Source organism: Lissotriton vulgaris, chromosome 11 (genome assembly GCF_964263255.1).
Source record: "Lissotriton vulgaris chromosome 11, aLisVul1.2, whole genome shotgun sequence".
Classification (NCBI taxonomy): Eukaryota; Metazoa; Chordata; class Amphibia; order Caudata; family Salamandridae; genus Lissotriton; species Lissotriton vulgaris.
This window is the reverse complement of record NC_141699.1, coordinates 259,916,933-259,932,863: the sequence shown is the minus strand read 5'-3', so window position 1 is coordinate 259,932,863 and position 15,931 is coordinate 259,916,933. Positions and strand designations below refer to the sequence as shown.

The 15,931-nt window shown below is 45.6% G+C and overlaps 1 protein-coding gene across 6 annotated transcripts in view; it reads right to left on the bottom strand.

Annotated features, from left to right (window-relative positions):
• GAL3ST1 (galactose-3-O-sulfotransferase 1) overlaps positions 1–15,931 on the bottom strand; it is a 226,085-nt gene that overhangs the window by 77,122 nt on the left and 133,032 nt on the right. The window contains exon 1 of one of the 6 annotated variants that reach the window (XM_086943197.1): positions 6,704–6,936. The exons of the other annotated variants lie outside the window; for them this stretch is intronic. The gene's annotated coding sequence lies outside the window, so the exon portion shown is untranslated. Of the gene's footprint in view, positions 1–6,703; positions 6,937–15,931 lie in introns of those variants that run through there. 6 annotated transcript variants of the gene reach the window in all.

The following is a 15,931-nucleotide window of genomic DNA, read 5'->3' as shown; positions in this document are numbered from 1 at the left end:
AAAGCATTATTACCCGAGTGTAAAGTGACCATTTCTAGCCTACAATTTAGTTAATGACACCTGGTTGTTGTTCTGACACTACTTCATTCAGGAGACGAGATTATCTTATTAGAAGCAATAAATATCGACAATTTTACCTGGTATTGTTTCCAGTACTGGAAAAGACCATGACATACCCCAAGGTGTCGAGTTGTTTGTGCCAGCAGCCTGTGTCGCCACTTCTTGAATGGGAGACATTTAACTACTGGGAGTATTTTCCATTTACCATCAGTGGTAAAATGATCTCAATTTTCAGAATGGGACCTCTGATAGTATCCAAGAGGTTATAGATCAGATGCACAGTCATGTCACAAATAGCATGTGCAAATTGTGCATTTACGAGGCTCTCCCACTCTGGAGAACTGAGGTTCCATCAAACTAGGTTGTTAGGCGAGGTTCGCCAGGACATGAGAATATAGAAAGCCTTTTTGAAGGAATTTAGTAGGACAGTGGTATGACCAAGCTCCGCCAAGAGCAATAAGGTCTGTTGCAGATTCTGCAGGCAGACAGGCTTTGGTGCCATTTCTGGGGCACCTTAGTGGGCACAGCAATGGACAGGAGACTGGGTGGAATCTGGTTTGGTGTCAAACATCGGTTTCCTAGAGCTCTTTCCCATTTTGGTAGTCCTCCAAATATGGACAGAGCAGTTCCACAATCAATCAGTGGTATTCTGGCCAGACAACAGTGGTGGAATGCATTTATCAACAAGCAGCCAAGTGTAAGATGCTCTTGAGATTATTTAAATAAATAATACTGCTATGATGGAGACTGTATTTTGTTTTCAAATCAAAACATGTGCCTGGTGTATTGAACAATACTTAAAATGCTTTATCTTGTTTCAAGATGCAGGATTTCAGGTATCACCACCCAGAAACAGCGGAGTTCCCGTCACAGTTCCTGTATCAACTTTGGCGGCGACAAGGTCTATCAGACCTCGTGGCAGCCAGTTTAGTTCCCAGGACAAACCGTGCCTTTGAAGGGACATGCTGAACGTATCGCAGATTTCATTAAGTAAAAGGGGTGTGAGGATGGTTTACTCCAGAGTCAATAATTGCATTCCTAGAGTCCTTGAGAAAGGAGGGGCATGCTGTGTCCTATGCCAAGTGACACATGGTAGCAATTTCCTTTTTTTGCAAAGATGCTGAAGTACACATATGGGATAAATGCATTCCAGGTGCAAAGGGCACTCAAGGGCTGGCAGCTTTCAGAGGGGTGTAGACAAGACTCAAGGCACTCGATAGACACAGTGAAACTGGCAAATATCATGGCCAGCATTGACAGGGTGTGCAGGTTTTTAGGCTTTCTCACTGCCATTTACGGGGCATTGAGGGTGGGCGGGCTGGTAGCAAAGAGCAAAAAAAACATGAGGGTTGGTCAGCAGCGAATGGATTCTCAGTGGCCATCTGGCTCCCTGTTGGTCACCATTGCCCATTCTGAGACTGACCAAATGGGTAGGGTGACCACATACTGTTTCACCGGGCCCGAGGAAATGAGTGCTGTCCGCTGCCGAATCTGTAAGCCTTTATGGCCCACCAGGTACAAGAGACTGTAGGCCCCCTTTTGGTACCAATCACAAGATATTAATTTGCCAAGGTGCTCAGCAGGGCTCTGGTGTCTGCAGGTTTGGATTCTGCAGACTATAATTCCCTTTCATTTTGAATTGATGCAGCACCCGCTGCAGCAAGCATGGGATTGGTGGCACAGGTAGTACAGAGGGTAGGCCGGTGTAAATCTGATTGCTACAAGCGCCAAGTGAGATTGATCATGTTGGGAATGGCCCGTTTTTTTTTCTTTTATGACTTTCCCATTCCTTACTATATTCTCCTGTCAACACAGGTAGATAAGATGTAAAGGTGATGTGGCCACTGGATGCATCATTGCCTCCGGTCTACCATGGAGCAAGAGGCGTTGGGCCACTACTATGTGAGGCATGAAAACCTCTTTTATTCTACAGGAGACTACACATTGCGAGCAAAGAAAGCCGGATATCAGCTGACTTTCTGCTGAGAAGGTGGGGTTATGCTTGGCCCACTAGAGAACTGCAGTGGACAGAATATTGTCCCAGAGGTTTCCTCTTTCAAGGATTTTAATTGTGCATCTAGGAGGCAATGATTTGATGGAGCTAGGCCGGAAAGACTTTTTTTAACTGATTGTATCAAAAATGTGTTGGGTTTCAAAGAAGTTTCTAGAGGCCATAATTGCGTGGTCCAACTATGTTCCGAGGCTCAGTTAGAGAGGTGGTAAGTCAGTCAGGGAAACAGTCGAACCTGTTGATGAGTAAGATGTTTAGGACAGCTTGTTTGTCAGTCATACCTCATGGGTGCATCAAGGGTGAGCGATTTTCTTTACAAGATGGAGTGCACCTTTCGAAAAAGGGTAATCCAAAGTTTCTTGAGCATTTGCTGGCCTGGCTAGGACAACGTGCACTGGGCGTGGGGGTGGGGGGGAATTGAAGGTCAACTAAACTGGCCTGTGGCGGGTGAGATCATGATTGGTGGGGACACTTTGAGACCCTTTAAGGCATTTTTTTAAAACCAAAATTAACATCTGAGTTACTGGACCCTCCATGGGGTGCTGGCACCAAGTTAAAAGGAGGTTGCAGGGGCGCAGGAGGTTTGGAGCGGCCGCTGCCACACGGTCCTTACCAATCAACCATCTGCGCATGTGTATTTGGTGCAAGCTGGCACCGGCCCATGGGGGAATGAGGAACTTAGTTGTAGGGCGTGCCTTCGGTAGATATCCTAAGGGCAGCCGGATCCCTGCACAAGCACTCCCTAGGCAGGTGAGCTACCGGTATGGGAGAAGGAAAGTGGGGCCCTCCCAGAAGGAGGGCCCATCCTTCGGATGTGGGAGGTGTAAGAGGAAGGGTCACAGAGCCAGTCTGGATCTCACTCGAAATGGTATGTATTTATTTGGTTGCATAGAAACAGACTAGTTATGGTTAGGCGATTCCCATGTACTAGAGTCTCTGTTAAGGCTTGGTATCACTTGTAAACATGATGTAAATAATGTGGTTACTGTGCAAAATGTATGATGAAAATGTTTTGTGTATGAAAATAATTAATGTGGGCAGGGGTCTTACAACCCCTAACACAAAGAGATGGTCTCATAATGTTGTCTCTGACACTGCTGTTGTAGGTAATGGTAAGTACCCATGGGACATCGGTGACACCCTGGCCATATTACAGAATCGCTTCTACTTAGGAGAGTCAACGATATGGCAGGGAGCCTGGGGCCATGCACAAGGCCAGGGCATTTTACCCGAGTCCTTACTGTAAGGGTGGCGGGATTGGGCCAGGCCAAATGCTGTCCCAGAAGCATTAAAATGCTTCCAGGGTCACATGGCCCAACCCCCCCCCCCCCCCATATTTAAATGGCGACGCAGTCTTCATCAGGTCTCTTTGCTCCTGCTCACTGCCGAGAACAACGTGCCCTATTCTTCATCCCTGACGCCACAGCGAAATCCCGCTGCAAGAGGAAAGGGCATCTGGTAGCCGGTCCCATCACATGCTGTTGCTGGGAGCCACACAGGCTGGAGAGTTTTCCCCACCATCCCCAGGGCAGTGTGCCCAGGTGGGGCTTACGGTATTGGGGGAGGTTATGCACTCTGGGACTTTGGGCTAACCTTGTTGTTTTCTTTTAAAGGAATTTATTCAGGATGTATGTATTGTATTTAAAGTCATGCTGAATACTTTTCTTTTCGCATTCACTGTATAGTGTTTTTGCTGATTTGTCGTATTTAGACAGGTTGGCGGGTGAGGGCATGATTGGTGGGACACTTTGGGTCCCTTTAGGGCATCCTTTTTTATACCAAATCAACATCTGCATCCTGGACCCTCCAAGGAGAGCTGATCTAAGTCCAAAGGCGGTTGCAGGGGTGCTGAGGGGTCGGGGCAGTCGCTGAAGCGTGGTCCTTATCTATCAAACCGCAGCACATGCGCATTTCTGCGCAGCTATCACTGGCCCTTAGGGGACGAGGATCTTGGGTGTGGGGGGTGCCTGGGGTAGGTATCCTAAGGACAGCCAAGCATCCTGCAGGGAACTCCCAAGGCGGGAGAGCTCCCGGTACAGTTGAGGGAAGGTGGGGCCTTCCCATAAGGAGCACCCCTCCTTTGGACGTGGGAGGTGTAAGAGGAAGCTTCACAGAACCAGTCATGATCTCATTCAGAACAGTATTTATTTTGTTGATTGCACTGGAACAGACTAATTATGGTTAGGTGATTCCCATGAATTATAGTCTCTGTTAACGCTGGGTATCACTTGTAAACAAGATGTAAATAATGTGGTTACTGTCCAAAATTCAGGATGACACTGTTGTATGTGTGTAAATAATAAATAAGGCCAGGGGTCTTAGGACCCCTAACCCAACTAGATGGTCTCGTAGCGTTATCTTTGACCCTGATGTTGTAAGTAATGGCAAGCACCCCAGGGACATTGGCGACTCCCTGGCCATTCAATATTTTGTGACCTGCTTGTCTGTGTCCAATGTGACCGATGTATTATTAAATTACAATACAAAATGTCCAGTTGCAGGTGGTTGCAGAACGACCTGCCTAATGATCATTAGTTAGTTAGGTTGCTTTTTGCAAGCTGCTACTACTAGCTATACACACAGTGAGATGTTTGACCTACAGTTTGAGTTGAACATAATATTGCAAGCCATTTGTCTCATCGCGGGCACTCCAGCGCACTCTAAGAAATTGAACCAAGAGCCACAGTAGTTGCCACCACGCATGCTCTGTTACACTTTCCAAGCACTGACATTTTAGCCTTGTGCATCATTACACTTAGGACAAATGTTGAAATTGACTAATGGCATTGGTGCCCGCTATTTTGAACAATTAGCTGGTGCCGCAATTACTACCAACTTACTATTGCACTTTTCAAGACAGTCCTCTTAGCATTTTTGCTCAATTCAAAGAGGTTTAATTGAGGCACGCTGGTCACTGAACAGCAGTGCTTAATTTAAGCTGATAGTTTCCATTGCACTTAATTGCCTGAATCTGCACTTTTGTCAATTGCCACATGGTGGCGATGTTTGTGTAACTCAAAGATGAGCAGAAAAACTGCTGTTTGTTAATTCAACGTACATTAACAACAACTAATAGCTACCATCCATGCCATTCTTAAAGCTTGGCGGCCTCGAACTGTCACACTACAATGTGATGGTTAGTAGTTGTGTAACTACAGTGGAAATGCGTTGTGCAAACTGTTGTGGCCTCCTGTCTAGGGCCCTGCACTTGTTTTTTTTTACAAATTAAGCACTGAAACACATTACGTTTTTTAGGTTCTACAGGGGTCCTCATTATGGGGATTAATCGTTTTTATTGTTGATATTGTTTTCTTTTATCATGCAAAGGTTTCAATTAATTATATTATGATTAATAAAAAAAGTCATCAACACAGGGTTGCTGATATGAAAGGCACAGAAGTCCAATATCCCTGTGTTCGTATTCCAAAAAATGGAAAATAAATTACATTTAGATGAAACCTTGAAAAAAGGCTGTGGTATCCAGGTAACTTAACTATGTGTATTATATCACTTTCTTAAAACGTAACTTTTCAGTTCAATTTACCAATATAAACACGAAGTGGTTGTACCTAGGATCCCAATCTTTGTTTGCCATATGTTAATTGCTGCTGCATGCGGCCATGCACTCAAGCAGTCATGCTGAAGCTGAATGCACTTAAAGCGTAAAGCGTCAAGTGGAAACAGAGATTTTGAATTGCGGTAAATTATAAGGCCAGAGAAGAAAACACTAGAAATTAACAGAGTCAAAGCATCGAATTGCCGAAGGCCATTATACTCCATTAACACTGGGGTATTCTTGACTCGTTCCAACTTTCGCGTTTATCCTGTACCCCAATGTAGCGCCTCTATCGCTTTTACTATTTCTCGGGGAATATTGAGAGACGCAAACTTATAAACTTATTCTATAATAAAGAGTATCTGATTTAATCCAACGCATTAGAAAGAGTGGTTTATTCCACATACAGTGACTGAACTTTTGGATGCATACATACCTGTCGGATATTGTAAAATGAACCATCTTGCATGCAATTGGTACGTATTATAAAGACTGTGTAATATATTCAAATCTATTAGATGGTTCTATGTAAAATCAGATGGGTGTATATGGCATGGCTATTCAGTGATATCATTTTACACATTAATAAATGTGCAATCTATTTTAATACATTCGATAGAAAGTTTTCCATGTCCAGATTGACTACATTTCCTGAAACTCACACAGTGTAAGATAGAAGGTGTAAAACAAACAGCTAGTAATGCATCTATGAATATTATTAGAAAATACAGTTTGCGGAATATATTCTTATGCATGTTCCCACGTGATTGACCTTGCCAAGGGTGTTGAGCAAAGAGAAGACACGGCATAAAGCAGACATTTTCAGATACTCCTGCACAGGTGCAGCCAGACAGATCTCTGCTCTGAGGAGAGGAAACTGCAGCCCAAAAACCCAGACAGGGCCCCCAAGAGAAGAGCATCTGCCAATGGCGCCCCCCAGTGGCCCCTGAATGAAAGAAGTGATTCCTACCTCCCGCACAGGATTCAGGGATCAGGCATTGACCTAAGTGCCACAAAAAGCTCCCTGACCTCACAGCACTTGAGTGAGGAGCCGGTGGCACAGTCTCCCTTCTCACCTGGTTCACTCCTTCAGGCTCCTCCTGCGTTCCGGCCTGAGGGTGACTGCTTCACTCTAAGTTTGTCTTCCTGGGGCATCCCCTCTCTCGCCCTCTCCTGGAGCAGCATCCACTACCTCGTGTTCCTGTCCAGGTCTGTGCTCTCTGTGCCTTCGGAGGTGTCAGCTCGCTGCCGACGCACCTGCATCGTCACTGTGCCGCCCTCTGCAGCCCTCCCTGTGCTCTTTCTGTGTCCTGTGATCCTACATTGCTTCCCCTATACCCTTCACTTCCGAGTCCTGTGCCCTTTGTCAGCGTTCCGCTCTTTGCCCCGTAGTAACCTCTCTCTCGTGTAGTGGTGCTGCCTCAGTCAGTGAGTGTCCTGTGTTCTTTAGTGCCCTCTGCTGCAGTGGTCTGTTCCTTCTGCTCCGGTGTCTTGAGGCATGCACTGCAGTGGGCTGTGCTCCACTGTCCCGTGCCCTGTGCTCCACTGTCCTGCCCCTTCTGGTCCGGTGGCCAGTGACCTCTGTCCAGTGTCCTTCTCTCTTTGCACTGTCGTCACACTCCATCGTGCAGTGGTGCTCTCTCTGTATTATGTACTCCTGTGCCTCCATTCCATTCACCAGTTTGTCGCACTGTGCTCTTTTCTCTCGGCCTTGTAGAGATTTGTCTTTGTGCCTCAGTGTGCCTCTACCTTTTCTGTTTCTCGTCCTCTTCCCGCATGCCCAGCTTGTAACTCTGTCCCCTAGTGCTGAACAAAAATATAGTGCCGATATCGGCAACACTACCCGAAGAATAGTAAGATACTTATGACACACTGCAATTGATAATTATGCCACACAAATTTTGTTGGAAAACAGTTTTGCTGCAGATTTATTTCAGACATGAAGTATGCCAACTTAGTGGGTTAACTTATGGACAATTCAAGGGCAGACAGGGGTGACAGACCTAAGCTGCCCAGCCCGCCTGATGAGCCATACTGCACTGTGGCCAACCCAATCGGTGCTACCATTTTTGTGGGGATTATCCCCCTGAAATACCGTGGACCATGACTTTACTCACGCCTTTTTAGGGACGTAGCGTTGTAAGGCAAGCCCTCAGTTGCTCAGGTTTACAACCGCTTGAAGGACTTTTTCATTCAGGGTCCTGCCGTAAAGACTCCTGGCGTTTGGCATAGGGCACCCCTATTGTGCTCCTGAAGAGGGTACCCCTATGTACCAATCAGCCTCCGGATCACCCTGTAACTCCGCCTTCAACACAAAGTAACATATTAACACATACAGTACATTCCCCACTATCCCGCCAACACGCTGGATATGCAGTGGAGAGGGTGACTGCGTGTCCATCGGGGGAAGCAAGAGGACGACCAGTGGTTGGGGGTAGGTATAAATATCTGACCCCGGCCCTGCGTGCCAGTAATGATCGGGCTAAGGCGCCCGAGATCTGGGCCCGTAGCAGCTAAGGTGACAACACTGGCTGCAACAACATCCTCTCTATGCCGGTGCGAAGCTTGCCAGGAGGCAGGGGCAGTAAAGACTTGCCCAGGTTGCAATTGCAGACGTTGGTGGCCCCACACAAGAAAGCATGCCCGGAGGCAAGCAGTAGCAACAGGCGCCGCCAGGAGGGAAAAGAACACTGCCCCTCAAAGGCCGTAAGAAATCACCAACGCCTGATGCTGCCTCCTGGCTCAAGGGCGCCACCCAACATAACAGAGAGGAAACAACAGCGTGAACCAAGAGACCACAATGACAACTACGACATGACTGGACAGCTCGTCCAGTGGGGGAACTAAGAGGATGGTCAGTGAGTGGGGGCAGGTATAAATATCTGACCCCAGCCCCTTGCGTGCCGGAAATGACCCAGCTAAGGCGCCAGATGTGGGGTACTCCCGTAGGGGGTCTCAGTGAGTGGAATGCGTGGATTTGCCGGAATGCATTACTAAGGTGGCCACCCTCTTAAGAGGGCACACTATGTGCGCTGCCGGCAGCTGCATTCCCTTTTTGTACCTGGAAATGTTACATTCATAGTTCTGTAGCAACTGTTTCCTTCCCAGTTTGTTTGCCGCAATTCCACCCTCTCTGGTCCACAGTTCTGTACCTTCTCCAGGACTGGACTGGCTGTAGGGGGCACTGGGCGTTTCCCCGGTAGGCCACTACGTTGGGGGCCGATTTTGGGCCCCTGGGGGGCCATTTTTGTTACAGGGCTGTTTTTGAAGCATAGCTGCAAAATCGGCCCCTGTAACAAAATCGTCCAAAACCAACCCTGGCAAACAGCTTGGCCGCACCCAGGGGGGCTGGCCGAGCTCTTTGATAGGGCCAGTTTTGGTTCCCAGTCCCGCCCTGACCTTCTCTGTGTCCCACTGTCATTTTCCCTCACTATGACCCATGGTACAGACACCCCTGCGTGCCACTGTGCTCAGTGGCACAGCAAGGCCTTTTGTCGTGTGTGGCGGTCCCAGCTTTTGACGACCTGCAGCACGTGGCAGCCGTAAGAGCATGGGGTTGGGGGGTGCTGCTGGCGATCAATTCGCTAGGGGGCTCGCAGGGGTGTCACGTGAGGGGGGAATATAAATAAATAAACTTACTGTGCCGCCGGGTCCCGCGTCTCTGCTCCTGCTCTCCTGCCTCCGAATCCAGGAAACTGGAAGCACACTCCCTCCCCTAAGCCAATCACAACACTGCAATGCAGCCTTGTGACTGGTCTGAGCGCCGTGACATGGTGCTTAGTCAGGGGCTGGAGGGGTGGGCATGTTCTCCATGCAGGCTGTAGTGCAACCTGCATGAAGAACGGGGAAAGCGCACAAAACTGGTTTGGATGGCCCAAGAGGGCCGGCCTAATAGTCATTGCGCACTTAGGAGTGGGCAAACCACTCCTCCCCTGCTCCGAGAGCAGAGCAGCCCGCCCACCCACCAGCCTACAAAGCAGCAGGACATGAAGCATAAAATGATTACTGTAAATTATTATCATTTTATGTTTCTACTTGGCGCTGCTTAATGGGCAATCATTCACTCAAGTAACGCATATTAGGCCAGCCACTGATTAGGTTCACGTAGTGTATTGGCTCACCACTATCTGGCTTCATTTAACTGAACTTTCAACAATGGATCTGCAGCTGTCTCTTTCGACAGCTCCTTGCCAGGACACCTCAACGGAGGTAAAAGTCATGAAGTGCTTTTGTTCTTTTAATCGTGAAATCCTCTTAATCTTTTGGCTTCCACTGTTGTCCTTCTCCTTCCTTCACCCTCTTGCACAGATCTGGCCCCTTGCAGGTTTTTAGGTCTCGCCTGACCCAGCTCATGCCCTGGTCTGGCGAGACTTTTAGTAAGGGCTTCAAAAAATGCTACCATGGTCGGCCTACAGATTGCGTGCATGTGCACGGGCTTGTGAGCAGAGGTGCCATATGACTTTCCTCTCGCTCTCCCGCGCCTCACTCTGCCTTGCTCGCCCCTCCCCCTCCACAGAGCACGTCCCGCGGCCGCGTGTCTTGCGAAATCGCGGCCAATGCTTGTTCCTTTTGAAAAGCATGTCGGCCTGAAGGTCTCAATGCACTATGCAGCCTGCAGCTTATGTTCATTGCTCCCAGTTTTAAAGGTGCAGCATTATGGCCCTTGTGTTTCCATTCGCACAGTTGCCTCTTTTTCTGTGGTTTCTTTCCGCCTTCCTTTCATACTTGCTACGGTGGGTGCTGCTCTAGCGTGTATTCAGATGTAATGTTCTTAGCAAAGTTAAGAAATAGAAGGAGGCACAGGCAGGCTTTGAAAGGAAGGCGCGATAAAAGAGCAGCAGGCTGTTCCCATCTGGTTTCTTCGAACATCCCCTATCAGAGGGATTTCCAGGCTTATGGTGATTAGACTTGGTGCACATCTGTCGGATCATTATGCACGAGGGATCTCCTGCCGTTTCCTTCTCATGCTTCACCTATGCACCATCATTCAAAGATCATTTTAATAAAACGCATTGTAATAAAATACAAACATTAGTAAAAAATACAAGAGCAGCGTGCCTGAATGCAGTGTAATTATTTCTACAGGATAAATCAGCTCAGACCAAAGCATTTATAAATTGCCTTGCTGCCAAAAGCAATGCTGTGTTGTGAAGGGTTAAGAAGTGAAGGTTTAAGAAAATAATCTATATAACAAAGCAGGTATATGAGAGCATAAGTGTTTGTGAAGAGCACTTTTACATCTAGCAAGGCTCTTTAGTGCTATCAGACATTTCAATATTTCAACATTTCTAAACTGCTATAAGAAGCTATACTAGAAAAAGCTAACCATTCAAAGTTACCTTTTAATTGCAATATTATAATAACAATAAAAAAAACTTCAATAAAAATGCATCTGGCCTGAGATGAAAAGACGCCTTAGGAAGTTGGTGTAAAGTAATAGCCGTCTCTATTTCTGACTGTATCTTCTGCATATAAACTATCATATTTAAGACTTTTACATCTGTCCATCCTTGTACCTTAGGAAATGTTTTTACCTGGCTTAAATACCTAAGCAACAAGCATTGGCATAGCCAATAGGTCTCGCCGTTGGGACCTTATAATTGTTTAACCATGCAACAGTTAATGTTGTTGCCCCAAGGATTTTGTGCTGCATAACTAAATACTTATAAGGTCCCAAAAGCGAGACCTATTGGCTGTGCCAATGCTTGTTTTCTGTAATGGCTCTGCATTTTTAAGTGTTGGGTGACCTAGGCCCTCAGCACTGTGAGGATCCATCACACCCAGCGGTGGCTTCCCTTACCAAGAGTTAAGAAATAGCCTTTGGTGTAAACTTAGAAGACACAACGTTTGCTCCCTATATACCTCATTTCAGAGAGTCTTCTCAAACCTGGTGGGGTCACTTAACTTTTAGCATTAAAAGTCTAGTTCTCTCCGTGTGTCCATGTTAAATCATACTAACTGCTTACAATTCTCCATTTGAACCCAAGTCGTTGCTCTGCAGCCTTTTAAACCCCCATTGTTGTCCTTATGGGTTCTAAACACTTAATACTTGTTCACTGGGGCTGTTTTGCCCTTTCCCCAGGGTCGCCTCTTCAACAGTTCCCCATAGGAATGGATGACTTTCTTAACCTGCTAGTTCTCTAGCACAGCTGAAATTCATCAAACAGTGAGAGACAATTTTCTCATGGTGCAGGTATTAGTGAGATTGTTTATAGTCTCTGCCCCAGCACTGCATTGGCACTGAGGTGCTCTGACACCTAACAGGGAGCACGCAACCTTCGTTCACCATCCAAGCATCCATCCAACTTGGTGCCGATAACAAGTCCACAAAGGAGCTCACCTGTTAGGTTCCTGATAAATCATGTAGAAGCCACTGCTTGTAGGGAGGGGTTTCCTCTACCCAGCATTGATGCCCCCCACCAAGGAATGGCTCTAGTGGCTTGGGCCTCAACTAAGAGCCGGGACCCCCCCCCCCCCCCCCTCCTCCCCCATGCCATTGTTAAGCATGAAAGGAGTCCCGGGTTGTGCATTAAGACACGAACAACCGTCATTCCTGAGAGAATGCTTACTTAGAAAATCTTCTGGCGGCACCGCTGGTCCTCTGTCCGGCCAGGGTCCCTTCCAGAAACACACTGGCCGATTTACCTCAGAGGAAACCAGTTGCAACCGGCCTCAACATTCTACTGTGACATCACAGCCGCTGACCTGCGTGGCTGGGTCACGCTGTCCCCTTTCTGTACACTGCAGAACTACTCTATGGCAGATTCGTGCACATCCGCACTGCCCTCAATGAAAACGAAGCATTTACAGCATGCACCAGCTGTCGGTTAAAATACATAAGCAAACTAACCCCGGGCCAGATGCATAATGGACGCTCTGAGTGCCAGGGAGTCTGTAATAACGTATTGGTTCACACAATAAACCATGCCTGGCCAGAGAAGGTTCTGCTTGGCTAAAGTTTAAGCACCAGAGGGCACTGCATGGAATGTCATTTAGCATTCAGGCAATTTCACGGTGAATAAATTACGCACCCCCAGTTTACTTTTAATTATGGAACTTTTCTCACCTGGTCGTAACGAAATGTGCCTACAAGCCACTTATCCTCGTTTCAGGCACACTTTCTAAAAGTATTACTCTGTAGAGTCCACTTTAAGGTTTTATTTAAGGTTTTATTTCCACGCTGCGGAGGAATACTCTCTACAGCTTAATCACCACCTTCTGAGCTAACAGCAACAGGTTTGGGATGAATGTATGTTTTTCTTAATCTTAAAACATTCTAAGAGTGCACTGTGGAAGCTGTGACATTTGCAACTTTCCATCCGTTCCACAATCACTGACAATGGTAAGAATGTATACATTTATGAATCTGCGTGGTGTACATTTATGTATGCATGAATGCTTAGCATGAGTGCATTTGCACTGGCGATTTTTCTTTTTCATCACAGGAACTCTGCTTTTTTCCAGAGAGTAAACATATTCTCTTTGATTCCCTATCAAGGCTGGTGTTGTCTCACCCCCGCCACCCTGACTATGGAAGTACTCATGGCCAAGACACGGGTAAGTCTACAACCATATCTTGAGTGGGATTTTGCCATGAAGACGTTTGTGAATATCCACAAACACACACACACGTCTATAGGTGTTCAGCCACTTTCCAAGACATTCACGCCATGCAACTCTCATGTCCTGCCCATGGGAGCAGCTTTTCTCCGACGTAAAATTATATCACACTTACGCCATCTTTTCAGGTGAGCAAATACATTTACAAGTGGGAATACATGGTTTGTGAAATATAACCATGAATATACTCTAGAAATTCATGCTATTTATGCACATAAGTGAAAGGTAGGTGTGCAAACCAAATTGGTAATCTGTCCTTCGAGAGCAGGAAACCAAGAATATTTTTAAAACATTTAGCAGAAGAATTCCCTTGCAAGTGAAGAGTGTTGCTATGGCCTATAGGTGAATAACGAAAGAGAGAATATACATGTTAGAAGGAATGAGAGGCATGAGAAAGCTATTTAACTATTCACGTTTACGGCTGAAAATAGCTGCATTTATGCGTTTTGGTTATCCACAAAATGATATCTAGGACGCGTGAAGGCCTTTACCATGTGCAAATGTATGCCACAATTGTGTGACTGTTTCCAGAAGTAAACACCATGCAAAGCATGTGGAATTGGCAGATCGAGACGTGGTTTGCCGTGAGACTTTGTCAATGCCCTAAGTAGTGAGCTTTTGGACATTAACAAACACCGTCCCGACCATTTACCACCCCGCAAATGGTTAGGGATTCGCTCCTGCAAAGGGGAGAACATCCTCTCCCAGGGTAGGTAGAGGAATCGATTTCATCAAGGGGAAAAATTATTCCACGTCAAGAAAAAATAATCAAAAAATAAATAAATGTGCAATTAACCAGCAACAGCCTTTTTCTGTGTATATAACTTCATACTGACAAAAAAGTCACGTGACTTTTAATTTTTTTTGTTTATTTGGGCCGCCAGAGTTTTAAACTCGTTTTGCAGTAGTTTGATGCTTTCCCGTATTCTAAAAGCCCCTCCATGAGCCGTTCCAAGTCTGGTTTTCTTACCACATCTTATGATTCACCTGAGAACAGAAGCGCTGACCTTCTAAAGAAACAAATCTCCCGCCCTTTCGGGTGGGTCATCGTATTCTCCATCTTCCCTTACATTAGTGAATGTGAATACTGGGCCTTGTTTTGTGTCGGCAGTTCAAAGGCACCCGTTCAGTTTTTCAGAACAAGTGATTTAGTGTGATTTATTACGATCTCAATTTAGTTCATTGATCCAGAATCTAATAAATTGATCTGGAAACTAAAAATAATTGGAAATACAGATTACATATTCTACAAATAACCAACATTACATTTAAAAGTATTATGCTTTGAACAAGCCATCCTGCCTGATACACTTTGCCCCGTGAAAGTGAAATGTTATATTGGAATTTGTTTGCTTGACTTTGCTTATAGGTCTGTTTCAGCATTATTTCATTTAAATGCTTTTTTAATAACATCTCACTTTAATCCAGAAAAATAACACTGATACTTGGCAAGAGAACTTGTACCTATTCAACAAGTAAAATCGGTTTATTTATTTATTTTACTATCATATATAGTGCAGCTGTACTAAGAGAGCATTAGTAAGCATTACATAAAAAATAGCTACAATAAAATTTGGATGCACAAAATGGTGTTTGGACAGAATATCGGAAACAGAAATATCAATAGACAAAATATCCTTTCAAGAATATGAAGGATAAAAATATTGTGAAGGTAAGTTTCTGTAGGTAAGTAAAGTTTTATTATACATAACTCCCGATATATGTACCTTGACGTTCAAGCTACGTGGATCTGGAGTTAAGAATAGTAAATCTATATTTACATATTTGCACTTGCCTTCTTGATATTCTGGTCCTCGATATTTTTTATGCGATATTATGTCCACGTGATATTTTTGTTTTCGATATTATGTCAGTGATCCGGAAATCAAATCATTAGGGGGATGGTTATGAAGCAGTGGCGGCTCGCCCATAAGAGTTTTCGGGCATTCCTCCCCTCACTCTAAAAGTCTGAAGTTGTGTGACACTGCTTCAGACTTAGTCAGTGTAAACAGCGTACAAGATAGGCGCGTGTCATGGATGGCATGGCAAACGTGTCATGGCTGTCTTGCGCAATTTGTGTACTTAGGGCACTGACGGGCAATGCTGTCAGCAGAGGCGGGCTTTCAAGCAAGCTTCACTGCTCTCTAGTGGAACTTGTCTGTCATCGCTCTTACCAACTACAAGCCCCTGCATCACACTTACACTGTGATTGACAGTGCTGGTCCGAATCTTCAGACCTCTCAATGTGGAAATTTCAACCAGGTCCATGAAGCAGGGATGATGGCTCATAAGCTAAGGAAGATCCACAGAGGAACCCACACTGGCAGCAAAGGGCAATGTTTTAGAAAATGCCCCAGAATGTAGCACAAGTGTGTGAGACTGAGTGTGAGCAAGATGTGTACTTACTCTAAAGTGCCCAGTTTAGTTGTTTCAGTGTCAATCTTTTATATGTGAAGCACTTTCGGGTCTTTTGGGTTCTTCTTTGCACTATATGAAAAAAGATATTAAAATAAAATAGTGAAAGAAAAAAAGAGCGGTTAGAAATCCCCCACCGCTCTTTTTATACCAAAACTATTATGGGCAATAGATTTAAGTGAAGTCCTTTTACCTAGCTGCATACAATATTTGTTAAGTGGAAATGCACCTACCAAAAGCTGCAATATACATATCTATATATCTCTCTC